The sequence below is a fragment of the Capra hircus genome, chromosome 14, assembly GCF_001704415.2.
Source record: "Capra hircus breed San Clemente chromosome 14, ASM170441v1, whole genome shotgun sequence".
NCBI lineage: Eukaryota > Metazoa > Chordata > Mammalia > Artiodactyla > Bovidae > Capra > Capra hircus.
This window is the reverse complement of record NC_030821.1, coordinates 66,853,662-66,865,531: the sequence shown is the minus strand read 5'-3', so window position 1 is coordinate 66,865,531 and position 11,870 is coordinate 66,853,662.

Below are 11,870 nucleotides of genomic sequence, written 5' to 3'. Positions count from 1 at the left end.
TACAAGTACAGTATTTGTCACCATTTTTCAACCCAAATATGTTTTATCTGTTAATGAAATAATTATGTGTCAAAACACTTTCACAGGCATCATTTGACACTCAAAAGTACCTGGAATGTAAAAATAACAATATGAAACTTAAAGAGGTTAAGTGGCTTGGCCAAATCACAGTTCATAAGTAATGAAACGAAAAGCTAAACTCCCGGTCTCCAAATCTTGTTTCCCCAATACTCTGAATGATCAGAGTAAATATATAAGGTAAATATACTTTACCTTTCTTCCACTATAAAACCAAGACTTTCCTTGACATTCCTCCCTGCTATCAACAAATTCAGCTGTTTGAAAGACACATCGAATTAGAAAGAACTCAAGAAAATCAGTTTAATATGTGGGAAATTGCTTTCCTGAAGATAATTCTTAACTGCTTATTGGTAACTATGAGTTCCTATATTGCTAAAATGACAGAAGGCTTGGTCAGCTGACTCTTGTAGAAGCAAATAGTTATCATCAGAATGATAGGAAATTATCATGAGGATTTTTTTCCTTATTAAGTAGGTAAAATTTTTTTAAGTAGGTAATTTTTTATGAATCTTTTGAAAGTCACCTTATCCATGTGTACAGTCCAAAATCCACTTCCAACCTGAAGGCTAAAAGAGCATTTGTGATCCTCGCATAAGGTACATTCTGAATACCCGTGCTTTCCAAACTTAAATGTTACATAACCATCACTTAGGTATGTTTGAATCTTGGCCTGACTGCTGCTGCTTGTTTAGTCGCCAAGTCGTGTCCAACTCTTTTGCAACCCCATGCACTGCAGCCCACTAGGCTCTTCTGTCCTTGGGATTTCCCAGGCAAGATACTGGAGTGGGTTGCCATTTCCTTCTCTTTTCCTTCTCTTCTTTGACCCAGGGATCAAAGCCACATCTCCTACATTCACCCACAGGTTCTGAGCTGCCAGGGAAGTCCTTGGCCTGGCTGCACTTATTCAGAAACAAAAATTTGTCACTCAAGCGTGAGGCGAAGGCAATGAAATATGACAAAATCACCCCCTGACTGGCAGAAAGTAATACTACTTCCGTAATCACAACAAGAGACACTTTTAGTCTGGGCAGCATTCTACAATTTTTTTCATATAGTACCTAATTTTGTCCTCACAACCACACTATCAGGCAGGTGCTATTTTTAACCTTATTTTACAAACAAGCAAACTGAGGTACAAAGAAGTGTCACACAGCTAATAGGAAGCAGAGCCTGAAACCAAGTCCAGGAAGTCTGGCTCAAGAACCTAGGGATGTTTGGCCAGAATGCATTTTTTTCTCCTTTATCTTAAGGTAAAGATCTAGTTAACCTTTAAAACAAACAAAAAGCACACTTGGCCTTTTCATTTCTTTGCTTAATCACCTCTGGAATCTCCGTTTGCACCATCTGGCCTGACAGGCTTATTACACTTTTGCCTTTTCAAATGCTATTCTTATTGCAGGAAAAAGCCTTTTCCTCCTCTCTTCAATTATCCATTGTTTAATACCCAAATTAATTAATATCTCTTTCTCATCAAGTTTTCATAATTACCTCTTTGTCACAACAGTCACTAATTTGTATTGCAATTATTGATTTACACCTTTTCAAGAGATTTAGCTCTAAAGGAAAGGACCATGTCTTATTCACAGTTGTATTCTCTGCACATGGTATATAATACACATTTTTCAATGTATTGAATACAACCTTTCCTTTCCTTACTTCACCTTTTTTTTTTTTTTGTACCAAACTGAACAAATCCCTTTTCACTAATGTTTGGGTTTGTAATACGTAAGATCAAAACTTTCTTGCTCACCATACATCTTGTCCAAAAAGACTTCAGCCACTCACTTAACTGTTCTACATTCCCTCAGCACTTAGGTAATCTTTTGCAAATTCTAGTTGCAAATGATGGAGCCAGTTATATTAACTTGGAATTTTGTCTTCATCTTCTTTCTCTCCTTGAATACAGCTCATACAGCCATAATTAGAGTACAGGTCAAGCCAATTCAATGTAGTAAATATGTATCAAGTAGCTAACTTGTGTCAGGCACTATGCTTGGTGTGAGTAAAGTGGTGAGCACAGCATAGGATTTAATGGCGATGACAGCAGCAAACGTAATAAAAGATGTCAGGCGTGTGTGCATGCTCAGTCATGTCTGACTCTTGCAACCCCATGGACTGTAGCCCACCAGGCTCCTCTATCCATGGGATTATTGGGGCAGGAATATTGGAATGGATTGCCATTTCCTCCTCCAGGGGATCTTCCTGACTCAGGGACTGAACTTGCCTCTTTGGCATCTTGGCTTAAAGATGTCATATGTATCCCAAAAAAAGGGAAGTACATGTTGCTCTGGAGGGTAAGATATAAACTAACCTAGGGGTCAAGGAAGGTTTGACAGAAGTTACTTTTAAGCTGAAGTTTGAAAGTTAGTAAGAATGGGATTTCCCTGTTGATCCAGTGGTTAAGAATCCACCATGGAGTGCAAGGGACGTGGGTTTGATTTCTGGTCCAGAGACTAAGATACCACATGCTGTGAAGCAACTAAGCCCAGGTGACACAAGGAAAGATCGCCCATGATGCCATGAAGATCCCTCATGCCACAACTTATACTTGACACAGCCAAATAAACATAAGAAAGAATGATTGACCTCTAACTGTAAGTGGCAATAACCACACCTTACATTTCTTTTCTCCTTTTCTCACTCTTTTCTTTTCCTTGTCTTAGTAAAACACTAATGCATGCAGCAGACAATACAAGTGTTTCACTGACTGGTTGACGGCAGTAGGATGGTAGAATGAGGAGTCTGTTCTTCTGAACAGTCTGACTGGATATCTTCATAAGCCTCCATTCTGCTTTTTCCTCAGTATCAGTTTTAGAAACAAAGGGATCCTCATCAATGTGCCGAAACTGAACTGACCTTAGCCTACTGGATCTGGAATGCACTTCATTTTTTGAATCAGGGGAAAATAGGGAACTAACTGAGCTAGCCCTTTCCTCAACCATTCTTCCTCTTAGGACTTCCAGGCTTTGGGCCCTTATGGATGGAGAAGCCTGTAGGCTAGAGTCTATGGTAGGCTACAGTCTATGGGGTTGCAAAGAGTCGGACAGGATGGAGCGGCTTCACTTTCACTTTCACTTTATTAGAACAGCTTCTAGTAACAAGTACTGGAATTGTGCCTAGGGGTGCACAAGGGAAAATTCAGATAGTTCTTTTTTATTATTCAATTATAATTCACATATAATATTAGCTTCAGGTGTACAACCTACATGGAGAAGGCAATGGCACCCCACTCCATGGGATATGGAAAATCCCATAGATGGAGGAGCCTGGTAGGCTGCAGTCCATGGGGTCACTAAGAGACGGACACAACTGAGTGACTTCATTTTCACTTTTCACTTTCATGCAATGGAGAAGGAAATGGCAAGCCACTCCAGTGTTTTTGCCTGGAGAATCCCAGGGATGGGGGAGCCTGGTAGGCTGCTGTCTATGGGGTCCCACAGAGTCAAACACAACTGAAGTGACTTAGCAGCAGCAGTACAACCTACAACGGAACAATCACCATAAGTCTAGTTACCATCAGTCACCATACAAAGTTACTACAATGCTATTGACTATATTCCCTACACTGCACATTCCTACTTCATGGTGGTGGTTTAGTCACTAAGTCGTGTCCAACTCTTGTGGCTTCATGGACTGTATAGCCTGCCAGGCTCCTCTGTCCATGGGATTCTCCAGGCAAGAATACTGGAGTGGCTTGCCATTTCCTTCTCCAGGGAATCTTCCCAACCCAGGAGATGAACCCCGGTCTCCTGCATTGCAGGCAGATTCTTTACTGATTGAGCTACAAGGGAAGCCCATAGCTCTTTGTATATTTTACAATTAGCAAGTATTAATTTAATGATCAGAAGGTAAGCTATTTTTTAACAGGAAATTTTTTATCAGTGTTTGCCAGTCTCATCAGCTAATATTTTCTTTAACTATATATTTGTATGACTTAGCATGGGTCAAAATTAATCATGATCACTTTGCACCCAAGGCTTCCACTTAATCCTTCACTGTGTCAAATCCTAGAATATTTACTGATTTTACCGCAACCCCATGGACTGTAGCCCACTAGGCTCCTCTGTCCATGGGGTTCTTCAGGCAAGAATACTGGAGTGGGTTGCCATTCCCTTCTCCAAGGGAATCTTCCCAACCCAGGGGTCGAACCCAGGTCTCCCACATTGCAGGCAGACGCTTTAACCTCTGAGCCACCAGGGAAGCCCCCTGATTTTACCAGTCAAGCAGTATTAGATCAGCAACTTAGCTGTCTTGGAACCCATAAGCTACCTCTGTTTGTAAGTGACTACATGTCCACAATGTCATGATTACCAAGATTCTGTTTCCATCTGTTATCTTTATAACCAAATATTTCAACCACCTTTAGCCTTGATTTCTACTTCACTAGGAAGGGAAGGAGGAAAAAGGAAGAGGAATAAAATAAAGGGCAGGAAAAAGCCTAAGTTTGAGTTAGAATACGGATGGACAAGGCAGGAGAGATTAGGGATAGAGAGAGGTAAAAGAGAACAAAGATGAAGTGAAAGAGATAGAAGAGTGAAAGGAAGGATAATTTTTAAACAGAAAGGGCAGCAGTAGTTGCCCAAATATCTGCCGAACTATAAGAATGATGGAGAAAGATAAGAGGCTTATGTAAAGTTAAAGTCACTCAGTCGTGTCAAACTCTTTGAGACCCTATGGACTGTACAGTCCATGGAATTCTCCAGGCCAGAACACTGGAGTGGGTAGCCCTTCCCTTTTCCAGGGAATATTCCCAACCCAGGGATCGAACCCAGGTCTCCCGCATTGCAGACAGATTCTTTACCAGCTGAGCCACAAGGGAAGCTCAAGAATACTGAAGTGGGTAGCCTATCCCTTTTCGAGGGGATCTTCTCAACCTAGGAATTGAACTGGGGTCTCCTGCATTGCAGGTGGATTCTTTACCAACTGAACTATCAGGGAAGAAGCTTATGGAAACTTCCTGATGGGAGAGACTGACTGAGGGGGAAACTGGGTCTTGTTCTGATAGGCGGGGCCATGCTCAGTTCAGTTCAGTTCAGTTGCTCAGTCGTGTCTGACTCTTTGCAACCCCATGAATCGCAGCACGCCAGGCCTCCCTGTCCATCACCAATTCCCGGAGTTCACTCAGACTCATGTCCATCGAGTCAGTGATGCCAACCAGCCATCTCATCCTCTGTCATCCCCTTCTCCTCCCGCCCCCAATCCCTCCCAGCATCAGAGTCTTTTCCAATGAGTCAACTCTTCTCATGACGTGGCCAAAGTACTGGAGCTTCAGCTTTACCATCATTCCTTCCAAAGAAATCCCAGGGCTGATCTCCTTTAGAATGGACTGGTTGGATCTCCTTGCAGTCCAAGGGACTCTCAAGAGTCTTCTCCAACACCACAGTTCAAAAGCATCAATTCTTCGGTGCTCAGCTTTCTTCACAGTCCAACTCTCACATCCATACATGACCACTTGAAAAACCATAGCCTTGACTAGACGGACCTTTGTCAGCAAAGTAATATCTCTGCTTTTCAATATACTTTCTAGGTTGGTCATAACTCTTCTTCCAAGGAGTAAGCGTCTTTTAATTTCATGGCTGCAATCACCATCTGCAGTGATTCTGGAGCCCAAAAACATAAAGTCTGACACTGTTTCCACTGTTTCCCCACCTATTTCCCATGAAGTGATGGGACCAGATGCCATGATCTACGTTTTCTGAATGTTGAACTTTAAGCCAACTTTTTCACTCTCCTCTTTCACTTTCATCAAAAGGCTTTTTAGTTCCTCTTCACTTTCTGCCATAAGGGTGGTGTCATCTGCATATCTGAGGTTATTGATATTTCTCCAGGCAATCTTGATTCCAGCTTGTGTTTCTTCCAGTCCAGCATTTCTCATGATGTACTCTGCACAGAAGTTAAATAAGCAGGGTGACAATATACAGCCTTGACGTACTCCTTTTCCTATTTGGAACCAGTCTCTTGTTCCATGTCCAGTTCTAACTGTTGCTTCCTGACCTGCATACAGATTCCTCATGAGGCAGGTCAGGTGGTCTGGTATTCCCATCTCTTTTAGAATTTTCCACAGTTTATTGTGATCCACACAGTCAAAGGCTTTGGCATAGTCAGTAAAACAGAAATAGATGTTTTTCTGGAACTCTCTTGCCTTTTCCATGATCCAGCAGATGTTGGCAATTTGATCTCTGGTTCCTCTGCCTTTTCTAAAACCAGCTTGAACATGTGGAAGTTCATGGTTCACGTATTGCTGAAGCCTGGCTTGGAGAATTTTGAGCATTACTTTGCTAGCGTGTGAGATGAGTGCAATTGTGAGGTAGCTTGAGCACTCTTTGGCATTGCCTTTCTTTGGGATTGGAATGAAAACTGACCATTTCCAGTCCTGTGGCCACTGCTGAGTTTTCCAAACTTGCTGGTATATTGAGTGCAGCACTTTCACAGCATCATCTTTCAGGATTTGAAACAGCTCTACTGGAATTCCATCACCTCCACTAGCTTTGTTCGTAATGATGCTTTCTAAGGCCCACTTGACTTCACATTCCAGGATGTCTGGCTCTAGATTAGTGATCACACCATCATGATTATCTGGGTCATGAAGATCTTTTTTGTACAGTTCTTCCATGTATTCTTGCCACCTCTTCTTAATATCTTCTGCTTCTGTTAGGTCCATACCATTTCTGTCCTTTATCGAGCCCATTTTTGCATGACAGAATGTGGTCCACTGGAGAAGGGAATGGCAAACCACTTCAGTATTCTTGCCTTGAGAACCCCATGAACAGTATGAAAAGGCAAAATGATAGGATACTGAAAGAGGAACTCCCCAGGTCAGTGGGTGCCCAAAACACTCCTGGAGATCAGTGGAGAAATAACTCCAGAAAGAATGAAGGGATGGAGCCAAAGCAAAAACAATACCCAGCTGTGGATGTGACTGGTGATAGAAGCAAGGTCCGATGCTGTAAAGAGCAATATTGCATAGGAACCTGAAATGTCAGGTCCATGAATCAAGGCAAATTGGAAGTGGTCAAACAAGAGATGGCAAGGGTGAACATTGACATTCTAGGAATCAGCAAACTAAAATGGACTGGAATGGGTGAATTTAACTCAGATGACCATTATATCTACTACTGCGGGCAGGAATCCCTTAGAAGAAATGGAGTAGCCATCACGGTCAACAAAAGAGTTCAAAATGCAGTACTTGGATGCAATCTCAAAAATGACAGAATGATCTCTGTTCGTCTCCAAGGCAAACCATTCAATATCACAGTCATCCAAGTCTATGCCCCAATCAGTAACACTGAAGAAGCTGAAGTTGAACGGTTTTATGAAGACCTACAAGACCTTTTAGAACTAACACCAAAAAAAGATGTCCTTTTCATTATAGGGGACTGGAATGCAAAAGTAGGAAGTCAAGAAACACCTGGAGTAACAGGCACATTTGGCCTTGGAATACGGAATGAAGCAGGGCAAAGACTAATAGAGTTTTGCCAAGAAAATGCACTGGTCATAGCAAACACCCTCTTCCAACAACACAAGAGAAGACTCTACACGTGGACATCACCAGATGGTCAACACTGAAATCAGATTGATTATATTCTTTGCAGCCAAAGATGGAGAAGCTCTATACAGTCTACAAAAACAAGACCAGGAGCTGACTGTGGCTCAGATCATGAACTCCTTGTTACCAAATTCAGACTCAAATTGAAGAAAGTAGTGAAAACCGCTAGACCATTCAGGTATGACCTCAATCAAATCCCTTATGATTATACAGTGGAAGTGAGAAATAGATTTAAGGGCCTAGATCTGATAGATAGAGTGCCTGATGAACTATGGAATGAGGTTCGTGACACTGTACAGGAGACAGGGATCAAGACCATCCCCATGGAAAAGAAATGCAAAAATGCAAAAGGGCTATCTGGGCAGGCCTTACAAATAGCTGTGAAAAGAAGAGAAGTGAAAAGCAAAGGAGAAAAGGAAAGATAAGCATCTGAATGCAGAGTTCCAGAGAATAGCAAGAAGAGATAAGAAAGCCTTCTTCAGTGATCAATGCAAAGAAATACAGGAAAAGAACAGAATGGGAAAGACTAGAGATCTCTTCAAGAAAATTAGAGATACCAAGGGAACATTTCATGCAAAGATGGGGCCACGCTCAGTAAATCTTTAATCCAACCTTCTGTGGATGGGCAGGGATGTGTTCCCTCCCTGTTTTTTGACCTGAAGCCAAACTATGTTGGAGGTAATGAAGATAACGGTGATCTCCTTCAAAAGGTCCCATGCACGCACTGCTGCACTCAATGCCCCCAATCTGATCACAAGGACCACAGCCATGTCTAACTCAATGAAACTATGAGCCATGCCATGTAGGGCCACCTAAGACAGATGGGTCATGATGGAGATGTCAACTACAAATTGGCACTTACCAAGAGCATTGCCCCTTTGAACTATGGACAGAGGTTCGTGACATTGTACAGGAGACAGGGATCAAGACCATCCCCATGGAAAAGAAATGCAAAAAAGCAAAATGGCTGTCTGAGGAGGCTGTCTTACAAATAGCTGTGAAAAGAAGCGAAGCGAAAAGCCAAGGAGAAAAGGAAAGATATAAGCATCTGAATGCAGAGTTCCAAAGAATAGCAAGAAGAGATAAGAAAGCCTTCCTCAGTGATCAATGCAAAGAAATAGAGGAAAACAACAGAATGGGAAAGACTAGAGAACTCTTCAAGAAAATTAGAGATACCAAGGGAACATTTCATGCAAAGATGGGCTCGATAAAGGACAGAAATGGTATGGACCTAACAGAAGCAGAAGATATTAAGAAGAGGTGGCAAGAATACACAGGAGAACTGTACAAAAAAGATCTTCACGACCCAGATAATCACGATGGTGTGCTCACTCACCTAGAGCCAGACATCCTGGAATGTGAAGTCAAGTGGGCCTTAGAAAGCATTACTACGAACAAAGCTAGTGGAGGTGATGGAATTCCAGTAGAGCTATTTCAAATCCTGAAAGATAATGCTGTGAAAGTGCTGCACTCAATATACCAGCAAGTTTGGAAAACTCAGCAGTGGCCACAGGACTGGAAATGGTCAGTTTTCATTCCAATCCCAAAGAAAGGCAATGCCAAAGAATGCTCAAGCTACCTCACAATTGCCCTCATCTCACATGCTAGTAAAGTAATGCTCAAAATTCTCCAAGCCAGGCTTCACCAATACATGAACCGTGAACTTCCAGATGTTCAAGCTGGTTTTAGAAAAGGCAGAGGAACCAGAGATCAAATGCCAACATCCGCTGGATCATGGAAAAGGCAAGAGAGTTCCGGAAAAACATCTATTTCTGCTATATTGACTATGCCAAAGCCTTTGACTGTGTGGATCACAATAAACTGTGGAAAATTCTGAAAAAGATGAGAATATCAGACCACCTGACCGGCCTCTTGAGAAACTTATATGCAGGTCAGGAAGCAAGTTAGAACTGGACATGGAACAACAGACTGGTTCCAAATAGGAAAGGAGTACATCAAGGCTGTATATTGTCACCCTGCTTATTTAACTTCTATGCAGAGTACATCATGAGAAACGCTGGACTGGAAGAAACACAAGCTGGAATCAAGATTGCCTGGAGAAATATCAATAACCTCAGATATGCAGATGACACCACCCTTATGGCAGAAAGCAAAGAAGAACTGAAGAGCCTCTTTATGAAAGTGAAAGAGGAGAGTGGAAAGTTGGCTTAAAACTCTACATTCAGAAAACGAAGATCACAGCATCTGGTCCCATCACTTCATGGCAAATAAATGGGGAAACAGTAGAAACAGTAACAGACTTTATTTTCTTGGGCTCTGAAATCACTGCAGATGGTGACTGCAGCCATAAAATTAAAAGACACTTGCTCCTCGGAGGAAAAGGTATAACCAACCTAGACAGCATATTCAAAAGCAGAGACATTACTTTGCCGACAAAGGTCCATCTAGTCAAAGCTATAGTTTTTCCAATAGTCATGTATGGATGTGAGAGTTGGACTATAAAGAAAGCTGAGCACCAAAGAATTGATGCTTTTGAACTATGGTGTTGGAAAAGACTCTTGAGAGTCCCTTGGACTGCAAGGAGATCCAACAAGTCCATCCTAAAGGAAATCAGTCCTGAATATTCACTGGAAGGACTGATGCTGAAGCTCAAACTCCAATCCTTTGGCCACCTGATGCGAAGAACTGACTCATTTGAAAAGACCCCAATGCTGGAAAGACTGAAGGAAAGAGAAGGAGACAACAGAGGATAAAATAGTTGGATGGCATCACCAGCTTGATGGACATGAGTTTGAATAGGCTCTGGGAGTTGGTGATGGACAGGGAAGCCTGGCGTGCTGCAGTCCATGGGGTCACAGAGTTAAGACATGATGAGCAACTAAACTGAACAAACTGATAATAATGATGTGATACTTCATTAGCCTACATACTCAGCTTACTATATACACTCTCAGTTTTGCTTTCATGTTCATGGTGTAAACAAAACCAAAAGGACTGCACCACTTTACTGGCTTAAGGGACACCCATGTCTCTGAGATAATACTTCAAAGATAATCCAAAGACCCCATGGTGGTCTCGAGCCAATTTATGAAGGTAACAACAGCTAACATTGAGTGATTACTAGGTATCAGCAATGCTAAGAAGGAAATGGCAACCCACTCCAGTATTCTTGGCTGGGAAATCTCATGGACAGAGCCTGGCTGGCTACAGTCCAGGGGGTCACAAGAGTTGGACATGACTTAGCAACTAAACCACCACCAAGCATATTACATCCATTATCTCAGATCCTCATAACAAACCCATGAACTAAATGTTCTTAATATCTTTATTTTAGAAATCAAGAAACAGTCAATCCAAGAAATGATTAAACATTTCCATGATCAGAGCCTATACCTGGCAGAATTATGAGGAAATAAGGGTGATCAGGGGAGGAAAACATCATGTTCTTAACATTTATGATATGCCAGGTACCTCACCTCATTCACTGCTTACCATATCTTCCAAGGTAAAGATAGTAAGTAACTGAAACATGAAGTTGAAACAAGCTTTAAACCTCTCCTAGACAGTCTGAATCAGAAGCCCAAGGTCTTATAGGATTCTGAATGATTAGGACATTTTAGGGTTCTTAGGGTTAGCGTCATGACAGACCCAGCCTCCCAAGGCAGTCACTTTCATTTCCAAGCCAGCCCAGCTTCTGTGGACTGGATAAGCAATGGTGTTAAAGGGACCTGGGGGCATGCTAAGCGCATACAGCCTAACTCAGTAGACTTTGTCCATTGGTAAAGGTTTGGTTGAGGTTTACCCCTCAACCAAAACCAATCAATAAACACTTCATATGCCAGGTTTTGTGTCAGGTTTTAGGATTACAAAAATGAAATCCATTCTCTGATTCAAGGAATTCAGTCTAGTAGAAACACGTATCCTGGAAGGACATACTCTAGGACATAAGCATAAAACATAAAAGCACATGACAACTACTCAGTAATAAGCACTACTACATGCAAAACAAGTATTGTGTCAAACTTCACCAAGCTTGTATTTTCAGAGCAAATCTAACCCACTTTGATCTATAGTTATCTCAAGGTCATCAGACTATCCAGTTATTAAATCTGATGATGAAGGGGTCAACATAATAAGCATAAAGAACTGCCAAGGAGAAAGGAGTTATCCGAAAGGCTGTACATTTTCCTTCCATTAGTCTAGCCTTACCTCTACCTCCCACTGCTATATGACCTCTGATAAACACATATTAGGTATCCGGTAAATTTTTGTTGAACAAATG